This window comes from Haematobia irritans, chromosome 1 (assembly GCF_050003625.1).
Source record: "Haematobia irritans isolate KBUSLIRL chromosome 1, ASM5000362v1, whole genome shotgun sequence".
NCBI classification, from domain to species: Eukaryota; Metazoa; Arthropoda; class Insecta; order Diptera; family Muscidae; genus Haematobia; species Haematobia irritans.
Genome location: NC_134397.1, coordinates 55153805 through 55161105, shown reverse-complemented (window position 1 = coordinate 55161105; position 7301 = coordinate 55153805). Strand labels below are relative to the sequence as shown.

The 7301-nt window shown below is 19.2% G+C and overlaps 1 long non-coding RNA gene across 1 annotated transcript in view; it reads left to right on the top strand.

Moving 5' to 3' along the window:
- The first annotated feature begins 7077 nt into the window (after window positions 1-7077).
- LOC142220946 (uncharacterized) overlaps window positions 7078-7301 on the top strand; it is a 91279-nt gene continuing 91055 nt past the window's right edge. Inside the window, exon 1 of the long non-coding RNA XR_012717932.1 lies at window positions 7078-7249. This is a non-coding gene — a long non-coding RNA (uncharacterized LOC142220946). The remainder of the gene's footprint in view (window positions 7250-7301) is intronic.

Below are 7301 nucleotides of genomic sequence, written 5' to 3'. Positions count from 1 at the left end.
AAACTCGGATTTTGTCGAATTAAAAAAAAAATTAAAATTCCAATTTATTAAAATATCCAGATGTATTTGCTTATAATCTGCATTAAATTTTCCATTTTACATTGAAAATACAAAAATCGAAATCCGGTTGTTGAGGTCTTGAAAACACCAAAAAAATGGGACCACAAAAGGTGCAAACAATTTTTTTTCAATTGTGAAGAAATGCAATGAAGGAAATTCAATTATTTACTATTTCTATCCATAAAAACACACGGCAAACTGGTTTAAGGGAAAACTATTCATGCGTTATAGATACTTTAAGGAAAGGATGTTTAAAATTCCATTGACAATTGCTGTAAGTTACATTTCACGCTTATATGTCGATAATGCAGTTCGCCAATTTTTTTTAATTTAAACAATAGATAAAAACTTCTATTGGAATTTTTCATATATACGATTTCTTTTGGGTAGCAAAGATGTCACTGTAAATCCATACCTAGATTTAAAGAAAACCTACACTGAAAGAAATAATTTCTTATATGAGGAACAAAATTCTAGACAAAGCAAAGATTTTGTTGATGCAAAATGTTCTTTAAAAGCAAATTGTTGAATCGCTTATCTTATTTACGAGATTGATTATTTGCTCTTAAAGCAAATATTTTACAAGAAGGCAACATTTCGTTTGTCTAAAATTTCTTTGCGAAAGAAAGTATTTTTTCTTTGGGTGTACAGGTCTTATCGGCGATTTTTGTTATACTTTTCCTAAGACCTTTATATGAAAAAAGCAGTCCTTAAGACTATCAAGCACATTTAGTAGAAATTAAGTTTAAATGTCGTTAATGCCGTATTCTTATGGATTTCCTTTTTAACACATATAGAAATTTAGAAAATTTCCATTAGACATAATCGGTGATTTTTTGCATACTTTTCTTATGGAATTTATATAAAAAATAAGGCTAAAAAAAGGCTAATATATCAAACTGAAATTTACTTTAAGTGTCGTCAATGGAGCAAAATGGAAACAGTCGATAATACCGAATCGAAATTTTCATAAACAAAAACGAAATACATTTCAATGGGTACGAAATTTTTGATAGAGGGGCCCAACGTGCTTTTCAGATATATTTGATATATAATCTAAAAAAAAAAACAAACAAAAAAAAATAAGTAAAAAATATATTCCGGTTCTATTGCACACAATATATGATATGAAAATCAAGGGATACAAAATGGTTTAGGAGGTTATTTCCTTTTTTTGGATACATTTTTTTTAGTTGCTTGTTTTTATTATATGTTATTTTCTTTTCTGAAGCACATTTTTATAAAGCACATTGAAACACATTTATAAAAAAATATGATTTTTTTCATAATTGTTTGTTTTTTGTTGTTATTGTTTTCTTGTTTGTCATTTCTATTTTTTTTTTTTGTAATATATTTCAATAAAAATTGTAATTGTGTCCTCATTCAGCTTTTGTTTTCTTAGTTTGTATTTTTTTTAAATTGTAATCTTATAATTCTTGGTCAATATAATATAATATATTATGTAAATTGTACATGTAATGTTTTTTGTTTTTTTTTTTTTTTTTGTTTTTAATCAACACCAATGAAAACATGGTTCAAATATGCAACAAACATGCAGTTCTATTATTTATTTTTATTTTTGTTTCATATGATCCCACACCAATGACATTTACTGAAAAAAATCAATATACATGGAGGATAACTCTCTTACTTATTTCTATTATTTCTCTTATGTTTATATGTTAAATGGACATTCCTTATTAATATTTTAATTTAATTTTAAAATTGTATTTCCATCACACAAAAATTTTCTTAGTTTTTTTTTTAAACTTCATCATTCCTAAATTGATTTCTAAAATTTCATTGTACAATAATTTTCATCCAGGAACTTACGTGCTTTTTTTTTAAATTTATGCATATATATTTGAAAAATTAAAAATTCCAATTTATCATAACTTAAAGAAAAATGTTTTGCGAACTTTAGCTTTAAAGTCATGTATAAAAATAAAAATGTCTGGTAATAAAATGATATCATCGAATTTTAAATATTTTTCTTTACAGCCTCTAAATTATCTATAAATCAAATTAAAAAACAATAATAATTGAATTTAAATTAATTTAAATTTAATGAAACTGAATTGAATTGAAATAAATGCAGACGTACGTAAATTTAAATATTTTTTTAAATTAAATTAAGCAAAATTAAATTAAATTAAAGTAAAAATTAATTTAAATTTAATTAAACTGAATTGAATTGAGCGTATAAATATAATTTCTTTAAATTATATTACATAGAATCAAACTAAATTTAAAAAAAATAATAATTTATATAATAATTTTGGAAAAACAATTCTGGGAATTTAAAAATAATATATTTAACTTTAACATTTAAAATATTTAAACTCTAAAAAAATTTATATATATATAGGTTTAAAGTTTAAAATAATAATTAAATTTGAGGTTTAGTAAATTAAATAAAAAATTAAATTGAGAATGAAATAAATATAAACAAAATAATAATATACATGAATTAAGAATATATTGAATGGAAAAACGAATTGAAATAAATTAAAAACAGAAATTTTTAAGTTTAACATTTAAAATATTTAAACTTTAAAAAAAGTTTAATATATTTAGGTTTAAAGTTTAAAATAATAATTAAATTTGAGTTTTAGCAAATTAAATAAAAAATTAAATTGAGTATGAAATAAATATAAAAACATAATAATATACATGACTTAAAAATATATTTAATGGAAAAACGAATTGAAATAAATTAAAAACAGACAATTTTTTCATATTCAGTTGATTGATTAGAGAAAATGACAAAGAGATAATGACAATTAAATGTATGCGTTGATTTTCAAAAATGAGAATTTTTAAATTTTTGGCCAGAGTATACATTAAATTTTTAAAATTGTATTTCTTTGTTGCTTGAAAAAATTAACAGCAAAATATTTTAATATGTTTACTTTTAGCAATAAAATATCCAAAATTAATTTTATTTCCTTGAAAATAGGAATGGAAGCTTCCATACGAGGTTGTTACCCCATAGTATTTTATGTATCGAAAGGTGTTCGTATTAAATTCTCAATTTTAATTAAAATAAAATAAAATAGTTTAAATTTATTTGAAAAATAATTAAATAGTAAATTAAATTAAATTAAATTTGAGTAATTTAAATAAAATCAAGCTTATTTAAATGAAATTAGATTAAAGAGAGCAAAATTAATTAAATTAATTAACTTACGATAAATTAATTAAATTATATTACATTAAAGGTCAATACATGAAATTTATATATGAAAATAAATTAGATTGAGTTTATCGGATGAATAATTAAATATTAAATAAAATTGAATAAATTAATATGAAATAATTTAAATTATATAAAGTATAAATTTATTTTTACTTTAATATAATTTAAATTAAATTACATTAAAAGTCAATAAATGAAACTTATACATACACAGGAGTCCGTATTAAACTATTGACATCAATTAAAATAAACTAATTTTGAAATAAAATAAAATAAAATAAAATAAAATAAAATAAAATAAAATAAAATAAAATAAATTAAATTAATTAAAGTAAAGTAAACATTTAATTTAATTAAATTATTATAAATTACATAAAATTAAATGTTTATTTATTTCATTTTATTTTATTTTATAAAATAATTAAATACTTATTAAATTTAATTGAAAAAATAAATGGCTTTTAAATAAAATAATTTAAGTTAATTAAAGTAAAATTGAATAAATTAATATGCAATAATTTAAATTATATAAAGTAAAAATTTACTTTTACTTTACTATAATTTAAATTAAATTACATTAAAAGTCAATAAATGAAACTTATACATACACAAGAGTCCGTATTAAACTACTGACATCAATTAAAATAAACTAATTTTGAAATAAAATAAAATAAATTAAAATAATTAAAGTAAAGTAAACATTTAATTTAATTAAATTATTATAAATTACATAAAATTAAATTTTTATTTATTTCATTTTATTTTATTTTATAAAATAATTAAATACTTATTAAATTTAATTGAAAAAATATATGGCTTTTAAATAAAATAATTTAAGTTAATTAAAGTAAAATTGAATAAATTAATATGAAATAATTAGTTTAAATTATATAAAGTAAAAAATTATTTTTACTTTAATATAATTTAAATTAAATTACATTAAAAGTCAATAAATGAAACTTATACATACACAAGAGTCCGTATTAAACTATTGACATCAATTAAAATAAACTAATTTTGAAATAAAATAAAATAAATTAAAATAATTAAAGTAAAGTAAACATTGAATTTAATTAAATTATTATAAATTACATAAAATTAAATTTTTATTTATTTCATTTTATTTTATTTTATAAAATAATTAAATACTTATTAAATTTAATTGAAAAAATAAATGGCTTTTAAATAAAATAATTTAAGTTAATTAAAGTAAAATTGAATAAATTAATATGAAATAATTTAAATTATATAAAGTAAAAATTTATGTTTACTTTAATATAATTTCAATTAAATTACATTAAAAGTCAATAAATGAAACGTATACATACACAGGAGTCCGTATTAAACTATTGACATCAATTAAAATAAACTAATTTTGAAATAAAATATAATAAATTAAATTAATTAAAGTAAAGTAAACATTTAATTTAATTAAATTATTATAAATTACAAAAAATTAAATTTTTATTTATTTCATTTTATTTTATTTTATTTTATAAAATAATTAAATACTTATTAAATTTAATTGAAAATATAAATGGTTTTTAAATCAAATAATTTAAGTTAATTAAAGTAAAATTGAATAAATTAATATGCAATAATTTAAATTATATAAAGTAAAAATTTATTTTTACTTTAATATAATTTAAATAAAATTACATTAAAAGTCAATAAATGAAACTTATACATACACAGGAGTCCGTATTAAACTATTGACATCAATTAAAATAAAGTAATTTTGAAATAAAATAAATTAAATTAATTAAAGTAAAGTAAACATATAATTTAATTAAATTATTATAAATTACATAAAATTAAATTTTTATTTATTTCATTTTATTTTATTATATAAAATAATTAAATACTTATTAAATTTAATTGAAAAAATAAGTGGCTTTTAAATAAAATAATTTAAGTTAATTAAAGTAAAAATTAATTAAAATAAATATTGAAAATTAAATTAAACTTATTTTAATTAAATTAGATAAATGTGAACAAAATTAATTAAGCTACGGTAAATTAAATTAATTTAAAAGTCAATTAATAAAATGTATACATGGAAAGAAGTTCGAAGTCAATTCTTGATTTCAATTAAAATTAATTTATTTAAATTTATTGGATAAAATTATTATTATATATTAAATTGAATGGAATATCTAGTTTCAAAAAAAAAAGTTAAAGAACTAAATTACGGAAAATAAAAAATATATATAAAAGTTAATAAATAAAAATAAGATAATAATTACAAATCAAACCAAAGCCATAAATTTAATAAGTAGTTTTGATTTGATTTGCATTTTATCAAAGTGATATAAATTTAATTAACGAAATTGATTTAAAGTTAGTGATATGACAAATATTTAAAAATGATATGAGACCTTAATTTAGACTAATTAAAGAACTTATGTTAAGCTAAGCCTCAATAAAACAATAAATACATATTAATTTAAATTTAATAAATGCATTTATTGATTTAAAAAATTAAATAAAAAGGCAAATTAAATTAAATACCATAAAAAGTCAATAAATGAAAAAAAAAAATAATAGGCACAAATAAAATCAAGCAATATATATAATCTGTTGTTTTGAGTTAAATAAATTTATATAATATTAATTAAATGGAACTGATTTATAATAAGATTTATAAATTACTTAGGTTAGGTTAGGTTGTAATTGAATTGAAACAGAAGCTATAATGTAATTAATTCCATATTTTTATAAATTTAATTAAATATTAAATTAAATGAAATAAAACATTTTGCGAATTTAAATTAAAATTAATTACTTTATGGAAATTAAATTAAACTAAAATAATTTTAATCATACTAAATTACATTAAATTAAAATATTAATGCCCATATTCAAAACAATTTATTGGCAGTCTATCGAATGAATTTGTATGGCAAAAGTAGGCTTGAAGTTTTCTTTAACTTTTTTTCATATGGAGGTAAATATGAATTCGTGTAAAGTTCGTTTTTAAACAAACTTGTATTTCGTAAATTAAACTCCATAAAATAAAATTCCAATTAAATGAAGTATGAAATATGAAATATGAAATAAGCCTGGGGATGCGTTCCTATTACATTTTTTGGTTATGTTTTGTTTTTTAATTAATTTCAGTAAAATAAAATTGCTTAAACAAAAGTAATTGGAACAAATTTGTATATAATAAATAAAATAACAATAACATAAAATAAATAAAATTACAATAACATTAAGTATCGTTCCTTTATTAGGGCAACTAACGCAGCTGATTCCATTGCAGGAGTAGGTGTGTAAGTGCTAGGTGTTGCTGGAGATTTATGAATAATTCGAATTTTTGAAGATTGCTCACGAGAATTTTCAGATGAAGATCTGGGCATAAGGTACTCTTCGTGCAGGCGACCCTATTTTTGTTGTATTTGTTCAAATCAACAAATTCAATTAGCCTTGTAGCTTTGTAACTAAATATAAATAAAATAAGGAAATTTGAGCTCATTGAGATCTTCAATCGATCAATGACTGTAATTGCGGTGAAACTTCCAATAAAGAAGAATATTCAATATTTTCTAAAAGGTCATACTGGTTGTACCAAAAGCTCTACCATTTGTTGCAAGTCTGAAATTTTCATTCCATGTAAGGTACTCTTCGTGCAGGCGACCCTATTTTTGTTGTATTTGTTCAAATCAACAAATTCAATTAGCCTCCCTGTTGTTGAGCTACAATTTATTTTTTCCTTCTTGTGTCAACCTGTTGTTGTATTTCAATTTCCACTTATATGTATCACCCTGTTGTTATATTGCCAATCGTTCGATTTGTTCGATTTTTAAGTAATCGTGATCAGTGTCATCACGAGTCAAGCAAAATATATTTTGAATTTGTTTGTGTTGTACAAAATTAATTTACCTTTCCAGTGCTTTTTCTTTTGTGTTATTTGATGTGTAATTTTTTGATTGAGTTTTGTGCAAAAAAAGAAATTCGCTCACCTACCAACAATGATGATGTCTCCAAGTAAGTTGATCAAATTATTCTTTATCTGGCCGGCAATTTTTTGGAGCCCTAA